This window comes from Anoplophora glabripennis, unplaced genomic scaffold (genome assembly GCF_000390285.2).
Source record: "Anoplophora glabripennis isolate ALB-LARVAE unplaced genomic scaffold, Agla_2.0 scaffold149, whole genome shotgun sequence".
NCBI lineage: Eukaryota > Metazoa > Arthropoda > Insecta > Coleoptera > Cerambycidae > Anoplophora > Anoplophora glabripennis.
Window position 1 is genome coordinate 523,416 of NW_019416248.1, and position 22,841 is coordinate 546,256.

A 22,841-nucleotide genomic window follows, 5' to 3' on the forward strand; every position below is an offset into this window, starting at 1 on the left:
ACAGGTATATTCACGTCACCCGGACAAGCGCAATGGGTACATTCGCGATCCGCGGAGAGGGGAATTCGTGGATTTTAGGCGGTTTCTACCCTAAAACGTGTGGTTTAACCCGCAAATGCCCTAAAACACCTGTGCCGGGGCCCCTGCGAAAATATGCGTCCAAAAAAGTCCGTAGAATTTGACGGAAAATTAACGAAATTCGAGCCCGAACCTCGGCAAGTCGGAGGCGAGACGAGACGCGAGAGGAATGCCGCAAAATGGCTGCTATCTCCAGGCCAGTTAATAAAGTACGCGTTTCCTTATTTAATTTTTGAAAATTACACCCCGCCGTTGGTGGAATGTGCATGGAAATTGCACAATTACGTGCAGTATCGAGTGCCGCACACGACACGCACGGAAATGTTCCAATTTCTTCGCAAACGTAAGTTTCCACTAGCTCTAAGCGCGGGCCCCTTTGGGGGGTTCTAACGCCGCCCTTTCGGCTTCGAAACTGCTTTAATTCGCATTTTTTTCGTATTTTTCACCTCGGACATTCCATTTGGTGCATAAAAGTTCACATCATTGCGGTCGTTAATCAAGTACGTCGGAATACGCATCAGGGTGGCATATTTTCCCTCTGGACACCCCCTTTTGACGTTTTAAGGGTCGAATACTACGAGTAATTGGTTCCGAGAAACTTAGCGACCTTTCCAGCCTAGGTAGGCGAGGATTTCAAACAAAATAGAAACAAAGCTCCATCTCGCAAAAGAAAAATTATTCAAATGTGTTACCTGAGGCGGTCTTATTTTTAAATATCAAAAAACGTAATATTTCAAAACAATTTTTGGTGAATTACGACCAACGCAATCCAAACTTCACAACGAAATTATAAAAGTTCACAGAAAAATCGTACAAACGTTTCCAGCACCCCATTTTTCTAATTCATTCACCACACACGCCGCCTTCTCTGTATTTCACCTTAAGAAAAAAATCAACTCGCAATATTTAATTTTTTTTAAATTATTTCATTCCTACATAGCCATATTTCAACAAATAACTCGTCAAATATTATTTTAAATATTTTTTTAGGGGTGCAACACCTGGACTGGCACAAGAAACTTAGTTCCTCATTTCTCGATTTGGTGTAAGAAGAAGATAATTCTACAACACCGATTTTCGTCCCAAAATAATCACCCGAAAGTTCAAAATTGTGCCAAGTTGGCTATGGAATGGACACTCAGAAGTAAAGGGTTTTCAGGCAGGGGTTGAGATTTAAACATTTATCAAACGTTGCAGCAGGTAAACTATGGGATAGACTATATTAACTTAATTTTATTAATGCCGACCTCATGATTGCTGTTAGAAAACTACCCTTGTGATTAGGCTTAAGAAATATTACTGCAAAAACTTCCGGTAATGTACTTATAGTTAAAACAAACCAAGTTATGGTCTACAGTTTATATCGCCATCAGTTTGAAGGGTTGAATACAAGGTCTTTAACCTGCCTACTATGTTATAACGGTATATCTGTCAAGAGGTAGCTTCCCTCGTTCAGCGAAGCATGGTGTCTAGTTCAAAGATTACCCAGGCGTTTTTTGGATAAATTTATTTTTGTGTACTGACCTTCCATAACTTCTTGTAAAGGTAATGTTTTCTGAAGCTGTACTACTTACTGTCGAAGACTTGTTCGTTTATAAATTGTCCACCTACAATGTCGTATATCCTATATCTATAATTATGTTATTAAAAAAGAAATTATCTGTTAAAAATTTTACACAAAAAGTATAACAACTCCCCCTTAAACGGAAAAGTTACCCGCAAATCTAGGGTAAATCTAAATCAATGCTTTTATTGTAATTTAAGTCTACTTCCTTTGTTGTTATGCCTTACATCCTTATACAGGGATGATATATCTATATTTATGTTACCAGAAAAGTTAATTTATCTGAGAAAATTTGCAGAGGAAAATCTAACAACTCCCACCTAAACAGAAACGTTATTTGCAAAGGTATATCTAAAGTATATTACTTTTGTTATTATATCCATTTAGAAAACATTTGAAGGAACTTATGAAAAATAAGATGTAACAAACCCTTGTCACTTATACCCTTGGTATATACAAAAGTACAGGACTTTTAGAAACAGTATACTATTATGTTTTATGTTATTTTACCAATTAAAGAAAAATGGGCAATAGTCTAACATTTTCTATAAGTTAAAGTACAGAAAAAACAATTAAAGATATTGTAGGCGTTTGGAATTATTATCGATGGTAAAGGTGTATTCCGTTTTAAGTCAAAATCAGTAACCATTGGACAAAAATGAAAAATGTAAAGTACCAAAGTAAAATAAGTATTTTTAATTGCGGTGACAAAACAGTAAATATAAAAATACTGAATCTGAGCAATGCTTTGTATTATAAAAATAGGCACATAGGCTGTAAAACAATACTTTTTGTTTAATTTTTCCTTTTGTCCTTTGTATTAAAACTACATTTAAAATATATTATGTTTTCGTTAAAGTAAATTTCTCATCCTTAAATTATTGGACGTCTTTTTATTCCATTTGCTATTATCTATTACTGTGAACTGTTCTGGACAAGTTAAAAGCCAAAATGGACTCACAAAAATTCAAGTCAGGTAAAATTCACTTCAATCAGGTTCTCAGTCCACTTAAGCCTGTACATTCTCAATGTGCATCGCACAGCGCATTAAGCGCGTATTTTGCAAAACAGTTACGAAAAAAGCAGACGGATTTGGCGTAGAAGAAACGCCAGATAAGTGTCTAGAGTAGCGGCTACGTCAAGCCGTACAGGGTGATGGTAGGTCTAGACCGTTGTCCCTTGTACACATTGTCGAGTTTTAGGTCAATGTGAACCCAAACATTCCACGGCACGCATAAAACTTGATACAGCGCTATACGCGGTTGACACGGAATATGTACGTTATCAAAAGACCTAAATAATACTGCTCCATCGAGGTGATTACATATTTGGTGGTTTGGATAATACGGATCCGTTAAAAATGGGAAAAATACAAAATTACGTATAACGTTTGCATTGTTAAGTACAACTCACCAGTATTCGTTGTTCCAGCAAAAATGGCCCTAAAAATAAAAAAAATACGTAAATATGTCGTATCAAAAGTAAGAAGATAACGATTTGAAACAAGAGTACCTTTTTAACGTAAAACAGTTCGGGAAAACGGAATTTGCTGTCCAATTTGATAAAAAGTCAAAGATGAAAAAGTTACACACGCAAAGTACCAAGGGCCCCCCCGTACCCACCCCAATGGACCTTGTGGAAATAAATGGATTAGTCCATCAAATTGCTCATCAAAATTTAGCTGTGTATACCAAATTTCTTTCATTTATTACAACGCGATTGAGAGATATTGCAAAAAAATGATTTCCATTCCTCCCTCTTCAATGGGTCCCTGTGCCCTTAGGAAGCATTTCCGGACCCATGTTCATATGAACTTTTTTACTTAGTTTTGATCATAGAATCGGCTTGTTCAGGGTTGGCGGCTAATTATGAGACACCCCGTATATTATTATATAAAAAATGTACTGCATGTTATTTTGACTTTTTTATTTGAAGACCATACCCAATTCTTTGAATTACATTATATAGATACACTTATATATTACCTCTTTAAGAATAATTAATTTTGTAGAACACATTTGAATACATTTTTTTTAAGTAGTTCCCATCTGTCGAGCTGATATCATTAATCCTTCAATGGGGGCATGGAATCTGCATGAAATTTTGTTGGAATGTGGAAAACCCCGACCACCCTATTGCACAAAAACCGACGCCGATCGAAATATAAATTTCCTCGATCGCCTCGCGGCAGTATATTTAAGTTTCCCAGACTGGCGTAGACCGTAAAAATGGCGGACTAAATATCTGGCGGCGTAATTAGGTCAATAAACTCATTTTCCTATCTCTCGATCCTTGCGCCAATAGCGCTCAAATTAATCTATCTATCCGTTTAATCTATAGTGTTTTCGCTGATTTGCTTATGTATTTACTTTATTAGTTTAGTATATAAGCGAAATATTTAATGTTCAAATCTCATTCATCAGCATTTGATATCACCTATTATTAGGTATAGAAATAATTGGTTTCTTTGTTATACCTATTTTATTTTTAGTCTCTTCGACGTAGATTATTTAAATGTCGTACCAGCTACAAGTCAAAAATCTAACAAAACATTTAACGTTGAATGCATCACGGGTGTTATAGGATAATAGTAGTACGCTTAGAGCATTAGATATTATCCGTATAACACCCTAGATATTTTAATTATTGCAATCGATGATTAATTTTGTACATACGAACAACATAGTTCTTTTTAAAATTTTTGGATTTCGACCGACTGGGATTAGATTCATTGGATTTAACCGGTTTTGGCGTTTTAACCATAATATTTAAATTGTACAATTTATTGTTGAAATATACTGCGCAAATTTTTCAATAAAATAACTGGATAATTACAATGGTTTTATTTAATAAAAATTGTAAAAACTTGTGTATTTCTAACAGTTATTTATTGGAACCTGAGTTGGTGTCTCAATGTCGTTGTTCATAGATTCTTTCCAGAAATAAATATATTTATGTAACCTAATCTAAGTCAACTTTGAAACTGTTACATTTGCATGCTTTTGGAGTGACAAACCTCTATTTTTACAGTTTTTATAATTATATAACTACATACAAATAATAAAAACTACATAATTTGTACACCTCTATTCCCAATTAAATCGCAAATTAAAAATATTTTATTCATTTGCGAAACGACATCTGCAATAAGATACATAGTAGCAAATATTTTATTTGTCCATTGTTACATTGATTGAATATCGGATCTACAGATCAATGTTCGTTTCCATAAAACTTCTTGTTTGTCGTCAAATGCAGGTAAATTCAGCTTATTGGATACAGGACTGTATACCTATTGGATATACAGCATGGTTTTGTATGGTTGAAAATGTATGTAGTTTTTCAGTACAATTTATACAGACTTATTTACATTTCGAAGCAAAATATTGAAGTGAAGTTCAAGATTTAAAAGTTCTACACTACTTATTTAAGTGTTAGTTACAAAATATGTTTTATTACCTTGAGGAACTAAGTAAAGCGTCGGTTCTATTTAATTAATACGCTAGATTACATATTATTTTAATAACTATTGTCTGACGAAAATAATAAATAAATTATGTTAACTAGCGAGCAAGATGTAAATTATAATTTGAACTTTTACATGTTACTTTTTTACCTACTTCAAAACGAAACTTAATATATTTTTTTTTAATTTACCTTTTTACCTAATTACGGACAGTTTATTTGCAAGTAACGTTAATTGTTATGTTATAACTTGAACTGTAATTATTATGATAAAAACCATTACTGTTTATGTTTAGAAAAGTGGATAATTATACGACTTCGTGCAGCAATATCTTCCTATGGATAAACTCACAAGTAACTCTTCCCTAATACTAAAAAAACAATAATAAACGCATGTTAAATACTTTGTTATTGCAGATTATTTACAAAATAAATAAAACATTCCGCAAATGAAAAATTAACATTAATAGCAGTTATTATTTCATATCCATTTGCATTAACTATTCTCTTTATTGCCATAGGTATTACTTGAACGTCTGATAGAATTTAATTCAACAAAAATACATATATTTTTGAAAATTTTAACACCCTGTATCTCAAATACCGAGTCCCGCAAGAAAAAAGTTTATAGTGAAAACTCTACTTATTTTTGGTAATTAATACAGTCCTGCAGTTTCTGTATTTAAAGTGAAATCACCCTGTATATTTCTATTACCTATCAGGTATAAGTAGTTATATAAGAACAGCAGACATACAACGTAGCTAATTTAAATCCACTTTTCCTTAATTATAGTAATCAGATGTAGGTATCTCTTTCTTTTTTCGTAGTTTAATTTTTTTTTCTTAAAATATAATTAGAGTAAGAACAAAAAATAATTAAAATGTTAAAAACATCTCAGATACCAAAGCGTCGGTCCGCCATTTTGTCGAACCGAACCAAACCAAACAAATTCAGCTATTAAGTTGCATTTTTTTAACTACTACCCAAAAATACACATTACTTCAATATATGCATGTTTAGTGGATTTTCTAAAATAAAATATTGTGCCATTTATTTACTTTGCTCCCTCAGGAGTACCTCAGGGCTCACACCATGGCCCTTTAGATATTACTTCTTCTGTTTATTAACGACTTTTGTCAAATGACGGTTGATTGTAATGAGCTGTTATTTGCTGAGGATATGAAAATCTTTACTTCTATTTCTTCCATTGGTGACTTAATGTTACAAATGTTATTAACAAATATACATATTTAGAAGATTTCTCCTTAATATACCCAAACGTAAAATTGTTTCTTATACCAGGAAAAGATTACTATTCTTTTCGAATATGATATTTCTGTTAAGGCACTTTGTTGCAAAAAGTTTAGTATAGTAATAAGATGTTAAGAATCCCACTTAATTTTCACCACGGAATCTGTTAGCGATGTTTGGCCCATTAGGACCTGAACACCTTGTAGATTTGTTTCAATCTGACGTACCTCAAGCATGAAAGCAGCCGCTTTATCTGTCTACTAGGTAGTTTATTTTTAGTTCATTCACTGTGGTTAAAAGCCAAATATCATTATAAATTCTAAAAGTTCTCAAATAAATGTAAGGAAGATCAAGATGAAATATAATTATATAAACAAATGATATGTTTTGACTTTTTGGACGCAAAGGCTTGAAAAGATAGAATTTATTTGATGCAAAATATAGTTATACTTGATATACAGCGCGTTCGTTTAAAATTCGTATTCTCGATTAGTAGGTATTTTTAGTTGTGGATTTTTTGACAAGATTAGCGGTTTTCGTAATAATGACGTTTGAAAATTTATATTTTGAAATACACACAAGTAATTAAATAAAACGTTTAAGTTGAACAACCTTGAAAATATTTTAAAAATTCAACAAAAACAATCTGGTACGCCAAATTTTATCTTAAACAAAACAGTTTTCTTCGTATTAATCGTTTTTCATTCCTTGACCCCTAGACCATTTTGATGTAATATTTTATGACAAAACTATCACCGACGTTTAGTTTGTCAGTGTCATTTTGTCAGTTTTACGTTTCATTTTAAAAATCTAATTATCTGAGAAGAATGCATTGAAGTACTAATAAATAGATTGGACGCAGAGGTCCTATTGAGTGGCCACCAAGATCACCGGATTTAACCCCTTTAGATTTCTTGTTATGGGGTTATTTCAAATCTAAAGCTTATGAGAATAGACATCTTGACGATCTGAAACAGAGAATACGCCAGGAAATAAGACTTATTCCAGCAGAGGTAACTGAAAACGTTCAACGGAAAACAATCCTTCGACTACAAAAATGTATTGAAGTAAACAGACAAAACATTGAACATTTATTATACAGCAATTGTTATTTAAATAATGTTTTATGATTAAACATTAACTTTTTTCCATTTATCACATTTCAAACGTCATTATTACGAAAACCGCTGATTTTAGAGATATGGTATGTTATATAACAAGTGTTTAGAATCTACCGTACAATTCAAAAATGGCATAATATACAGGGTGTTCCATTAAAAAATATCAATGATGACCGCATATATTCTTCTTGAGGCGTCCTGTATACAATTTTCTTATGTCAAAAAATCCGCAACTAAAAATTGTAATCGACGGATTTACCAAGTGGTGTCAATCGATTAATACGTATCTAAAAAATTTAAAAGTTTTTTGGGATCTTTGAGGCCATCTAGTGGCCAAACGAAGTACTTTCTATTGTGGTTCCAGGAATCAGTGGTCTTTCGTTGTACCCGTACTGATGGGGCACCCTATATAACATTCATAAGAGAATTTAAAGCCTCATTTTTAATCCAACAAGAATCTTCTGTCCTTTATAAACGAGATAAGCGCGCCAGCGCTAGTAAAATTTGCGAAAGCATTTAAACATATTTTTAGATGCCTATCTAGGAGAGCTACTGTTTTTATTTTCACGACTGTTATCTAGTTTAAGCAAATATCTAAAATTAGACGGACCCTCTTTAACATTATCACGTCCAATGTTCTTATTCGAGAATACAACTATTATAAAAGCAAGATAACCCCTGTTCACAAAAAATATGATGTCTTTTAAGTAGCCAAGTCAGTTTCGCTTCAGATATAACCGAAACGCATAGTAACAATTTAACTCTCGGCAATTGTTGTTAACGTCATGTTTGTATAAGAGATACGTCGTTATTCGACGTTAAGATAAAGTTTTCTAAACAGGCCCCGTCTTATCGATGGCGACGATTTGTCGCATTTCTAAACAGAAAAAATAATATAATTAATTATAATGATAACTAATTTCCCCATGCAATTACGCTAGCATAAAACTTTTATGGGTGCTGAATTTCGAAACGGACACGGTAGTTATTACGCGTGTGTAATTGCACCTATTACAGAATTAAATGAAATGATATCTGTGGCGGTTCAAAGTGTATCGGAAACTATACTTAATTAATTGTATAATATCGCACGAATTAGAGTAGGCGCCAACGTGATAGTTCTGTTCGCTCGGCTGCTCACAAAAAGTTAAGCCTAATTAAGGACGGTTTCGCGTGAAATTTCGTCTCGTCGCTCGATATCTAAAGCTGCGTATACACTGGCAACTCATCAGAACATTTGACGTAACAGCAAAGTCATCTGTTTTATCTTTGTTTTTTCAAGTTTTGTAATACCACTATTGCCCAAAACATGCACATAAAACTTAAATTTCTAGTCAAACTGAGATAGTATGTTTTTACTTAAAGATCTGAGTTAGCATGTTTTCCAGGCTTAATTTGAGATAGCATGTTTTCCAAGCGAAATTTGAGATAGCATGTTTTCGTACTAAAGCATCGATATAGAGAATAGATTGTAATATGTATGTAGTATGAAAGCGTATGCCTCATTTTTTAGTTTAGTTTAGTCAAGTTTAGTTATTGTTTGTTTTAACTGTATTAAAAAACTATCGAGTTTTAATCCTTTTATTTATTCTTAATGACATTTATGCACTTTAAGCAACGAACATTCAATTATTTTCCAACGACTACTTTACCGACTCTTACAGCTGCCGTACTGGGTAGTTTTAACCTAATTAAATTTTTTTATGCTATTTTAATCTCGTTTCACATGCCTATCTATGATGATACAAATTAGTTAATGGGAACTACAGACCTACAGAAATCACATGGGCTCAGAACGTAAGAATGGGATTGTGTGTTGTAATTTGTAATAGCACGTATTCTTGCGGTAAGAATAAATTTCGTTGAAGTTGTGGCATATCGTTTTTAATTTGTATGCAACGTAGGGAACTCGTCAAGCGCACTTTAATTATTTTTAATGGTCGTGTTGACATTATCATTGAAAAGTGACTAATTAACAATAATACCTACAAATATTACTGCGCTGTTATTAAAACCAGGTTTTTTCTGGTGCAATACCCATTACAAACAAATTGGGAAACGGTTTAAACTTGCATCGGTAAAATTCCATCAGTTACCGATAATCGCAGGGAACTCCTCGCAGATACAAGTTACGCAGGTACTATTACATCGAGACGAAGAAGCAAACGATTTTTTTTTGACACGGAGGAAGGTGTGAATGCATGTAGCAGTGTCATAAATAAGTTGTATGAGTTGACTTGGCTAAGTGTCAATGCAGCTGAGCATACGTCTGGCGTTAGTTCGGCCAGACGGCTATTTCTGAACCATAGTGTCATAAACTGAATAGAAATACATATGAACGGTTGTGTGTCTAGTCAATATTTTTTAAATTCCAGAGGTATATTTAGAAATAAGGAAGTGAAGAAAATCGTTTTGGCCTTTGTGTTAAGGTCTACAATTTGCGAACTTCATATGTATACAGGGTGTCTCATAATTAGCTGTCAACCCTGAACAGGCCGATTCTATGATCAAAACTAAGTAAAAAAGTTCATATGAACATGGGTCCGGAAATGCTTCCTAAGGGCACAGGGACCCATTGAAGAGGGAGGAATGGAAATCATTTTTTTGCAATATCTCAATCGCGTTGTGATAAATGAATGAAATTTGGTATACACAGCTAAATTTTGATGAGCAATTTGATGGACTAATCCATTTATTTCCACAAGGTCCATTCGGGTGGGTACGGGGGGCCCTTGGTACTTTGCGTGTGTAACTTTTTCATCTTTGACTTTAACAAATTGGATAGCAAATTCCGTTTTCCCGAATTGTTTTACATTAAAAAGGTACTCTTGTTTCAAATCGTTATCTTTAACGGTTTCTGAGAAAATCGCTCTTGAATTAATCCTACTTTGGTCAATTTCATAGTAATTTAAACAAAAAAAATTTTTGTTTAATTTTAATAAAAAAATAATAATAAAAAATTAAATTAAATAAAAATTAATCCTCTAAATGGAAAAGAGAGGAAAGGAAAATTATTATTATTATTTTTTGTCAAGATTTTTGGATATTTTTTTTTAATATTTTAGTTGCTCCGAGGGAATTCTAATTTTGGTAAAAAAAACTTTAGAGTATAATAAAACAACGTACCAAACTTCATTAAAATTGGTTAGATAGTTTCCGCAAAATAATTTTTTGAATAAAATTTAAAGTTTAAAAATAAAAAAAGAGTCTTAACTTTAAAAATTTACTGTGGCATCAACAGATTTCAATTTTTCAAAAACCATTTGAAAGATTAAGCGGTCTTTGCTGTGTGTAAAAATGTTCAAGTATCTAGATGCTTTATTTGAGGCCGTGTAACATTTTGAAAATTCGAAATTTTTTTTTTTAAATATTTTTCAAAAAATTATTTTGCGAAAACTACAGGACTGATTTAAATGAAGTTTGGTGTGTTGTTTTATTATACTCTAAAGTTTTTTTTACCAAAATGACAATGCCCTCGGAATAATTAAAATATTTAAAAAAAAATATCCAAGAAACTTGATTATACTGCCTTTTTTCATGAATTATTATTGCTATTTTGCAACATCGGTAATAAATTTAAACATTTTTAACTTACACAATATTGTACAAAATTCAATTCTAAAACTTTTTTTCCTCTTCAATATTCTTCCAAAATGCATAGATTCCAAGATATAAATAAAAAACTCAGATAAAATAGGTAGGTATTTTTTAAAATTTTTGCAATTTTCAAAATGTTCCGGACCTTGTCCAGATCTAGGGATCTACACTTTTATTTTGTGAGTTGCACTGAAGGTATTTCAGCAAAAATTTGCTCACATCCACCTCAAAACAGATCCGCCCTGCTCTAATACTATCGCGTTTGTTTGTAGTACTTTCTATTTGATGTAAATTTGGAATAGAGGTATAATTGGTTGCATACTGATAAGATTATACCAACAACTGTATTTTTGTTTAAAAATTGGCATAAGTTAAGATTTTTATGAATTCATGGTTAGTTTCTGTTATATTTGAAATTTTCGAAGATGTTGCAAACGTTTGTTCATCAAAGTAGGGCTTAAATTCAACGAGAAATTGTTGGGTTTGAAAAGATGAAGTTAGGTAACCTCTAGAAGAAATGTCTCGCTAGAGACTCTAAAAATACATGGGGAATGAAGAAGTGCATGCGTGAAAGAAGAATACATAAAGGGAAGCATCCCTTCTAAGAATAGATTATGTAGTATGATCTTAGATTCTGTTACGAATTCAGATGAATCCCTTTCGGACTGCCAAATGTCCCTTCAAAAGTGTCGAGAAAAAAATGATGACTTAACGAATCGTTTTAGTGTAGCAGCTTTGGTGAGCTCTTTAAACGCAGAACAATAACATAACATTACTCCGTGATGCAGAGCCAGCGTCTTCGCTACACCGCTGCCGCGGTCGCCTAGGAATCAGACGGAGGACACGGATGGGCGCTCAAGCGAGGGCCGCCGCCGCGCCAACGACCCCTGCACGAAGCCGCTCCTGACGGCCTGCGTAAGCTCGCGGCGAGACTAGTTTGTTAACGATTAGGCACCCTTTTGGTGCTTTGGGGGAGCCTTCTTGCACCTTTCTTTTGTTTCGGTACCGTCTTCTCCGTGCCAGCTTTGATGTCGTTCTTGTGCGGCGGTGCCAGATTTCGGCGATTTTTCCCTAGTTCTAGGGAAAACTAAATACATGTTTTAGATTGACGTTTTAACAATCAGATACTGTTTTTAGAAAGTTCATTTCGCTAAATTTCGCAATTTCGCCCACTTCGTACGAATTTCTGCTTAACATCTATCTACTTTCGATTAAACCTTTGTGTGTCAATTTATTAATATGATAAATAACAATTTATTTGTTATGACATCCGCTTACTTTATTTTTACAAATGTTCGCAATTAGCCCTTTGGTGAACGATGACACATCTCATTTTTTTAATGGAAAACTATCGGTTTTATCGAAAAATTACAAGAGGTAAAAAAGTTGCGCAATAAATCAGTCTTCCTAATAAATATTTTTAAGTAAATAATTTGCTTCATATAAAAATTTTTGAATAAAACATTGCAATGGGGTTGACTGTTTCACTCCTTTATAAAATACGCCAATGATCGAAAAATTATTGAAAAGTTGTCTCTTTATTAGTAGGATGCTCATACCAAGTTTCGTGCCTCTAGCATTCCCCATGTTAAAGAAAAAAATTAAAATGTGAATTTCTCTCCCCTCCTTTAGGAGGGTATATCGCCTTGGGGGTGCAACTTTCATATAAGGTGTTTTTACTACTTAAACACCCGGTACTTATGCCCTGTTCCTGTTACTTTAATTTTTTTTCAATGCTTCACAGTCTACCAGTAGAAATAATTGTTGTAAGAATTGCCAAAGAGGCGACCAGGTGTTCCTCGCGTAAGTTTTAATTCGAGCAGTGACGATCTCAAGCAGGTGGTGCCAGTGGTGATGTTATTAAAAGAAAATTAGTTGTTTCTTAAACGATTTCCTCCGAGGTGTTTTCTAAACGCGGAACATCTGACGGAGCACCATCCCAGCGAGCCTAATCGGCATCTAGTCACCATATACTTCGTTTTATTCCAGACGATAATTTTCTATATAAACGTCTCATTAGCAACGGTATATCCTAGTGCAGACGACTGTCTGCCACGCTTGGGTTGTGCAGACGCAGCCGGGCATCTTATAAAAATTAGCAATTATAATTCGAGGTGTATCTTGTCTCACACAGCTAACGGTAAATATATTTATTTTTAATTTTCATCCTGCGCCAGCGGCGTGCAGGGAGAGGTCAGCGCGTCGTTCATTATTATCTGAACTTCAGAATTCACAAAGATGGAAATATAAATAAATCTTATTTTTAAGCAGTCCTTGCATCCACTAGAATAATTTTTTAATAACCTTAACAACCAAGGATCAACAACAATCTGACAACTTATTGTGAGTTTATCATTGAAACTACAAGAGTTTTTAATACAAAAGTTTTAGCTTTTTTATGAAATTTTATAATACAGTATTAGAACAACCAATTGAATAATGCAAATCTTTAAATTAAAGAAAATATATATTTTTTTAAATGGAACACCCTATATATTAGCGCATGCTTAGCTTCGTAACATTTTTCTTCTTTCAAAAATATATAATATATTATGTTACTGTTTGATTCATAACTTTTCGACATATTTCAGTTTAAAACTATTTTTGAAAAAACAGGACGGAAATTTATGTCCTTTGTCCCGCGTGAGTCGTCCATATCCACTGCGATCCGTCAGAATAGTTTTAAACTGAAATATGTCGAAAGCTCCTGAATCAGTGACATATTATATATTTTTAAATAGAGAAAATTTTAACAAAACTAAGTATGCGCTAATATATAGGGTGTTCTGTTAAAAAAAAATCTTTAATTTAGTGATTGTTTTTTCTAATACTGTATTATAGAAATTCATAAAAAGAGCTAAAACTTTTGTATTAAAAACTTGTTTGTAATTTCAGTAATAAACTCACAATATGTTGTCAGATTATAGTGACTAACCCTGTATATACAGTTTGCCAAGACAACGTTGTTACCCTATAACGACAGACCTGATAATAACAATGATTAGTCTCTTTTAAATTAAAATAACATACTTGTATTAATTGAAACTAATAATTCGTTATGTGGGTAGGGCATTATTATAAAATATTGAAAGGGGGCCTTATCGTGAGCCTAAACCGTTTCGTGTGTAGCTTAATTTACGTTAGGTTTCTGTGCGAGATAATTTCGTTTGTATTATGTGGGTAGTAGGTGACAATTTAGTATAATATTGTGGATACGTTTTGTACAATGTGAAAAATATGAAGAGTATAAATTTCGAACATATCGAATACTGAATATATGTGGTTTATATGTAGATTGTAAACTAGGTATTGAAAATGTTTATATTAATATTTCTTACAAAATGTCGAACTTCATATGAAGATTTCTGTACAATCGGAAATATAATTTGAATATGGATTACTTGAGCAATATTGACGCAATATTAATTGTTTGTCATTAATATTTACTTCGTTCAATTAGATACGCTCATTTCCCTGCATTATTCACAGACAAAAACCTTACAATTAATATTAATTCATGGTTTGCAAGAAATGTGCGACTATTCATACGTGTGCATCTACGTACTCACATAATTAATATATGAGTTTAATTTGTTCTGGCTATATCACGATAATAAATGACTAAAAACTGTATTCTTGAACTGTTGACGTGCTATGCTTTCCGCTTAGTTTTAATTGGACCTTTTTTTAATTAAGGTGTAGCACGAGAATAAAGGCGTATTCAGACGCATTGTCGTTGCCTGTAGAAGTAAAAAAAACTGTTGCTTTGAGTCTTTGAGGACACCTACTTTATGTACACGTCACTTTTATTCTTAATTTTGTCCAATGATGTGTTCAAGTGTGAGATTTTATGATTTTCTGCCTTCGTGTTAATGTGAAATTTTAAAAATTACTTTAAAACGTGAAAAAGTTGAGGCCCATTTTAGGATTCGTTCGACGCGTACATTCTTCCACAGATCCTGTTCCCAGTTCTCGGAAAAGATACCTGAGATAAAATTTAATCGGCATTCTTCAGCTGCACACAACACTCTATTCAAATTCCCTAAGAAGTAGATAATATAATAAAGAACGGTTTTATTAACTTTGGACCTTTTGATGTGCCTGATGGTATTTTTATATACTACGAAGGTTACCAGACTAGTATGCGCTGTTGGTAGTAACTTTTATGAATGGAGTCTTTCTAGATGTCCTGTAATCCTTAAAACTAGTGATACTAGTGAACATATTTTCTTGTACCATGAATTTAGTAACAAATTAACCTTGTATTCTTTTTCTATATTTACGTTTTCTATAAGACAACGTTTCGGATATTATTTTTACATCTTCGTTAACACAAACAAAATATGCAATCTTTCGCAAGTTTTTTTTCTACGCAGTCTCATCTTCTAGACGGACTTTTAATATTTTTACAGCTTCCTTGCCAATCTCGAGGCCAAGCCAACATTATCAAGTGATTCACTTCCTTTATCGCAGAATAAATAATAACGGCTTTGTAAATGTTAACTTTTTCTGAAAGTGATATTTGCCGAACACTTCACAGGTCCAAATCTATTTAATTTAAAGGTAATAAACAATGTAACCGCCCTAAATCGTCAGTCGATGTTCAAAAATATTTTAGTTTATTGTTTATTTATCTGTTTTTCTAGAATCTAGGATACTACGTTTGAGAGTGAACTACATATGAAATTTTGAACGAATTTAAATGGAATTATCACGCGAATTGATATCACGATAGTAAGTAATTGATAGTAAGTGATCTAGGTTAAATATCTGGTTTTGGCGTCAATATGGAGGTAGTAAAAATAGCACCAACCATAAAACAAAGACATAGGTTTAAAATGTATAACGTATTAAGGTTTAGCACCTACTACACTTCTGATGGAAGTTTAAGAGAATCCTGTATCATTTTCTGTATTGAATTTAATATTAGATATAAAATACTCTTTTGCTAAATGTACTTCAGCACACTATAGCCTCTAAAAAATTAAGATTATGTAAAACTGTAACATTCACAATCCTTTAAAACTGCTTTTATTAATGCTAGTTACTACTACAACTTTTCATTCACTCCTAGTGTCCATTTTTTTTCTTTTTAAGAACAAATATTTCAATTTTTAGTCGCAGATAAATCATATTTTCTAAAATATTCAAACAAGAATTATAAAATTAAGAAAGAATATACATAAAAACGTCTTTCCTTTAGACATATAGAAAAGAAATGTACCTACAGATATACTTAAACATTGTTTTTAATTTACTCTCATTTGATTTAAATAAATTGAATTGTTTTCGAGAAATTCAAGTTCACACATGAAGGTGTATTTGTAAAAATTCATAACATTGATCGGATATGCATTGATTTTTTTTAATGCACCATCATGTTGTGAAAACCTCAATATCTCGAAAACTCAATTAAGGTAAATTTAAAATAGAATAAAGATATCTCAAAGAACTTTTATGATATCCCAAAAATATGCCAACCCCCTTGAAACAGGCAACTGTATTCATGAGTTGTCAACAATGTCATTTTGACTCGAAGTTTTCGGATTTTGCGACTACTCCGAATTCTAGGTTTCAAATTGAATTTAACTAAAAATGTATCTGTGTAAAAAAATTCTTTTGCAATTCATAACGAGAACAGAGTCAAAGCGATAATATTCCACGTTTATTCGTTATTTAAAAGATCCAGAACAAAAATAATGTCCGCAGTGATCAAAAACATAAACGTAGAAAACTGGAATAAAAAATTATTTTATCCTAATAAATGTAATTTACTGTTGGACTTGAACGTACAAGTAATAATGAGATTAATCAATTTTTGTTTTGTTCTATAAATATTGTAATTTTATAACAATAAAAGAAATTTTTGTTTTTTTATTGCAATTGTTATAAAGTTATTGCTGTATTAATGTTTGACTTTTCATCGTGCGGAAATAATTTGAAATATTTCTTCTGGCCAACATTGACCTGATGTTGACAACCTTAGATGTGTTTACATGTGTCTTCAGAGATTATATAGAACCACTCTGTATACAGGGTGTCCGCAAATTTCACCGACAACGTTTGACTGCATATTCAGGACGATAAATAAAAACGATCTACGAAAAACAAGTTAAATAAAAAATTTTCAAATTTTCAGTTGTCAAAAATAAAACTAATTCGCCGATCGCGTTAAAATTTTGCACATTTATTTGGACTATTATGGCGTAAGTATTATTTCTTAAAGATTTAGTCAAATCCATATACTGGGTGATAGTTTTCTCCGGTTACCTCTCCCTTTTAGAGGTCAAAACTTTTACAGTGGTCGTATTTTTTAAAACGGTTTCGTTTGCGTAGCAGTATCACGGATTAGAAACTTTGAGATCAGTAGGCGATGAAATTATAACAATAATGTCATTATTGTCGTGTTTCTTTAGGATTATTATCACTCCACTCATGCAAATTATGAAAATTTACAACTCCGGTCCTTGTAAAACAAGATTTGTCAGTACAAAACTATTTTTGAAGCAAATTATTAACTTCTACGAAGCCATACTAATAAGCGGCAAAATTGTAAACGTGCGTTGGGATCAAAATTTTCAAGTTATTGAGCAGGAGTTAAATGAAAGAAGTTGCTTTTTTAAAGTTTTGTGAACATTAGTTTTACATACGTTTAGTTGTCTTGATACACTGCGGACACTTCATAGTTTGCATGTGAGTAGTGATGAGAATCCTAAAGAAACAAGACAGTAATGACATTACCTGATAGCCACAACAATCAACTTGTTTTCATCGCCTACAGAACTCAAAGTTTTAAATCCATGACATACAGACGTGCAAATAATGCCATTTTTCTCGAGAATGGCTTTCTGCAGGCGATTTTCTCAAGGGACAATATTTTTTTTAAATGAAACGACCTTTTCAACGTTGGTGCCAGTTTTAGAAAAATACGACCATTGTAAAAGTTTTGACGGCTAAAAGGGAGAGGTAACCGGAGAAAACTATCACCCAGTATATCGATTTGACTAAAGTTTTAAGACGTGCTATGCCATAATAGTCCAAGTAAACCCGTCAAATTTTAACACGATCGGCGAAAAGGTTATGAAGTTATTAATTAAATTAGTTTTATTTATCGTCGTGAATACGCAGTCAAACGTTGTCGGTGAGATTTGCGGACACCCAGTATATTGTAAATTGTTTATCGTTAAATTGGGCCAAATACACACTTGTGCGGTACTTATTTGTTGTTCTTAAAAATAAGCCTAGGGACCAAAAACTAGAAATAATCGTCAAAAATAGAAAAAATCGAGTGTTCCTTATCAGACCGGACTGTTTTTGTTTTAATCTAATGGAATGTGTACCGAATAATGAGGTCGACATAATTAAATGTAGAAAAACAATCGAGTCCCTTTAAATTTTAAACGACAGCGTTATCATTTAATTACACAAAAGAATGTGAAATTCAAATATTTACCGTGTACCTTTTAACGATACTTATCCATCTAGAACGGAATGAGATGGTAAAAACTTACTCGAAATTGAACTGGGACGGAGGCGGAGAGCACAGAGGAAAATTCTCGCCGTAGGGAACTGTTGGATTTAAAGACACATCCGGTACACTGCACTGTCTTGTCACGAGACGGTATTTCGGTGGCACCGTCCATCCTCAGGTTTTCGGTGCACTGGACGGTCGCTGTGTCGCACTCCGTAACGGAAATGCGGGCAAGTTTGTGTGTATGTGTGTGTGTGTGTGCATGGATGCAACAAGGCCCGATAGACGGGGGGGCCTTAGCACTGCCACCGAGCCCATTGCCACTATACGACTGTCGGCGTATTGTTTGCCCATTGAGGAATGCGTACGAACATGCCCTGGTGGTGTGTGTGGGGTGGGGAGGCCAAGAAGAGAAAGAGTTTCGGATGTTTCCCATTCACCTCTGAAATTATCTAGTTGTACCGTTTTATTTTTATTGCAGCCGCGTGGAATGCTCACAGGATTTTTCCGATTCGGATTTGTATTTCGAATAAAAATGCACTTCTAATTTGCCCTTACAGCCCAGTCGATGGAGGTAATTTTGTACCAAAAGTACTTAGCAATATGGCTGATTTTTTTTTATAAGTTCTTCAAAATATGCAGAAGAAAAAGTTTCCCAAAGTCCAAAATAATTTTGAAAAACATTTTTATTTTCGAAATTCCGTAATATTTTGGACTGGGATCAAGATAGAGAAAAATAAAAAATACGACCTTGTAGAAAAAGTTTTTTCCAACAAAAAATACACTGCACTTTTTTCGTACGAGCTATGGTTTCTCTGAAAAAAATTATTAAAACCATGAAGTCATCTTCCGAGGGCAAACAAGCGAATAAATTCACTCTTCAAACGTAAGAATTGTCAAATTTCACTCAAATATTGAATACATTAATATATAGAAATGAATATTCGATCTCAATTCAGCAAGAAAATAAAAAATAAAAAAAGCAAAAATTCCAAAAAATTTCAAAATTTTTGAAAAAAATTTTCCAAAAATTTTATTTTTAGATTTTCAAATATACTCGAGGTAGTAAATAGTAAATACAAGGTAATATTTACATATTTTTATTTAAAATTCACTGGTCTATCAGTTTCACAAAGTCCAAAATAATTTTGAAAATCATTTTGATTTTTAAATTTCCTTAATATTTTGGACTGAGATCAAGATAGAGAAAAATAAAATATACTATCTTGTAGAAAACGTTTTTTCCAACAAAAAAGACATTTTGCACTTTTTTCGTCCGAGCTATGGTTTGTCTGAAAAAAAATTATTAAAGCCATGAAGTCATCTTCCGCGGACAAACAAGCGAATAAATTCACTCTTCAAACGTAAGAATTGTCAAATTTCACTCAAATATTGAATACATTAATATGTAGAAATGAATATTCGATCTTAATTCAACATAAAAAAATTTAAAAAATTTCCAAAATTTTCGAAAAAAAATTTCCAAAAATTTTTTATTTTAGATTTTCGAATATACTTAAGGTAGTAAATAGTAAATACAAGGTAATATTTACGTATCTTTATTACAAAATTATATACATATTTTTATTACAAAATCATAGGAAAAAAATTAAATACAAAATTACATAGAATCATCGTTTTCACGAATACTGTATTTCCTACCTGGATAATTTCATACCTTGACTATTTACATTCTACTCTTTGAATATTCGTCTTCATATTGTAGCAGTATCAAATTTTATATTAAACAATCAAAGCAGAAGGACGTGGTCAGCAAGTGAACCTTAATGTTGAAGATGCAATGTTGGAAAATCTTGACGAAAACCCCACAATTAGTACTCGACGACTCGCACAGCAAGTAGGAACCTCATCTCGTTCCGTACATCGCATCTTAAGGCATCAGCTAACTAATGTTAAATTTGCTACCTATTCCCCTTAATTTACTCCGATCACATGTCAAAATAATGACCGTTATATCCTTGACACTGTGCATAAGTAAAATGCAAATTATTGACTAGTCAGAATCAGATTTTCCTTTGATTTCTTGATCAATATTATTTATATCTGTTATTAAGTAACATTTTATATTTAGTTTACTCATAAAAAACTCTCAACCTGTTTGTCTTACGTTGTTGACATCTATATTCATGAATATATGGAATAAAATAGTGCAGGTGCGTCATTTGAAAAAGGATGTTCTGTAGTAGTAAAATGAAGTACCTATTAATCTAAATTGTTTGTTGCCAATATAACTTCTTTTGACTTTAACTAATATTTTTAATGAATTATATTTCATTTGATCTGTCCTTATATTTTAAATTTGATATTTCCCTGCACCTACATACAATTATATCTACAAAAAAGCATTTAAAGACACCCCAAAGTTCGTCAAAGCAATGTTAATCTAGCATTGCCTAAGTAGAGCTAATCAGATCTTGGCAGCCACTTACTTGCCTATCTACAAATTACACGAAACGCTTCGCGGTGCAACTATGTTGCAGTCTCCAGATAACGAACTCCAGGACAAATTTCGTGCTTCTAATGAGCTTCGGTACGATATCAGAAAGCCTTACTTTGTACGATGGCGCACTCAACTAACATCACTCAGTGTCACAAAACAAGAAAATACTTCTAAGACACGACGGCTTGTTAAATAACCGCGTGACAAGCCGCGTACCACCTATTTCATGTAAATTGGCGCCAGAATGTTACTTTTCTTTCATGTGTACACTTAAAAGCGGTATACTGGATGTCCTGAAGTAAAAGATTAGGTGTAACATGCTCAAATATCGTCCATTTCCTTTGTATGGAATAGAGGTCTTCAGTATTGCAGGCGCATTTTTTAAACCGAACGGCATCCTTAGAAATTCACAGTGCGCAAATTATTAGGGTACAATAATGGGGGCCCTCTACAGGTAGGTACAGCTACAATATCTGTATAAAGTGCAGTAGCGTCAGTAGAGGTGTAAGGCCCAATAAATGACGATTTGATATTTGATTAATTTGACAATACTTGACTTTTTGATTTTAATTATCTTAAAATAAAGATATTATCCAAAAATGTGATATCGTGCTCTGTATAAGTATTTATTGCTATAGAAGTTAAAAAAAATAAAATATGGTCAATCATTAATGAAGGAACCAATAAAAACGCTGTCACCAAAATATGTAGAGGGTGATAGAACATCAAATCTATCTTCTTTTGTTTTTGTAATACGGGACATTAAAGTGATTTAATAAAATTTAGTTTTATCCATATCTTTGAGAAGTTGCAGGTGCATTTTTTAAACCAAACGGCATAATTAGAAATTCATAGTGTTCATAATCAGTGGAAAATGCAGATTTTTCAATAATACCTGGAAATTTGAGAAAAACTCAATTGTCTGTCCAAAGTAAACCAATTTCTGTCTTTAATATACAGTGTCAGCAAAAAATGGGTGATAGTTCAAAGGTAGCTTATTCTATGCTTAGGAAGGAATATACTTTAAAACAGTCAGTTGTGTTTGTCTCAAAAACAAACAAATAAGACTGAGATTAAAAATTAATTTTTAGAAAAACTTCTTTATTGAATTTTTAGATAACTTTAATATGAGATTTAGAGTGAAACCAATGTTAAGCTATGAAAAATAGTAAATTTGTATAAATCTTCTATGGATTAGTTTGGGTAAGTCGTAGTAGATATGAAAACAGTTGATACATTACCAATTTTTTGCGCATTATTTTGTTAATTATAAAATTGTATGTTGTGTACAGTACTATTAAAGTAACTTGCGTTATAGTTTCCAATAATTATTTCCCAGAGCTTACATCGTTGGTTATTTTTTAATGCAATAACGTTGTAAATAATTTAAAACATAATTACTTTCAAGGTTGCCATAACATGTATTCAAATTAAAGCGAACTATCGCATCGAGTAGGAAATAATAATAAAAATCATTTATGGCTGATTTTTAGTTATTTACAATATATTCCTGGTGACATAGGGTCGTCGAAAACGTTACAAATTTCAATGAAATGTTAATTTTAGCTACATATATCTCCAATTTTGGAAGCAAACGGATATGTAAAATCTGTGTAGGTAAAGGTTACTTAGATTGGAACACTAAGGTGAATATGTACGTCTTCATGTAAAAAGTGGTGTTTAGTTCCCACATTCAGTTTTGTATCAACCAACCAAGCGACCAACCCTTTGCGACTAGTTCTCAACTAATGACACTGAAAAGGACCTCACAGGGTCTTTATTTTGGATTAGAATTTGAAACCAGTCCCTGTACTAAGACTCTCAATTCATTC

The 22,841-nt window shown here is 32.6% G+C and overlaps 1 long non-coding RNA gene across 1 annotated transcript in view; it reads left to right on the forward strand.

The window, feature by feature from the left end:
- Positions 1-276: 276 nt before the first annotated feature.
- Positions 277-22,841, forward strand: part of LOC108911722 — a 39,702-nt gene continuing 17,137 nt past the window's right edge. The window contains exons 1-2 of the long non-coding RNA XR_001964515.2: positions 277-421; positions 1,069-1,278. This is a non-coding gene — a long non-coding RNA (uncharacterized LOC108911722). The remainder of the gene's footprint in view (positions 422-1,068; positions 1,279-22,841) is intronic.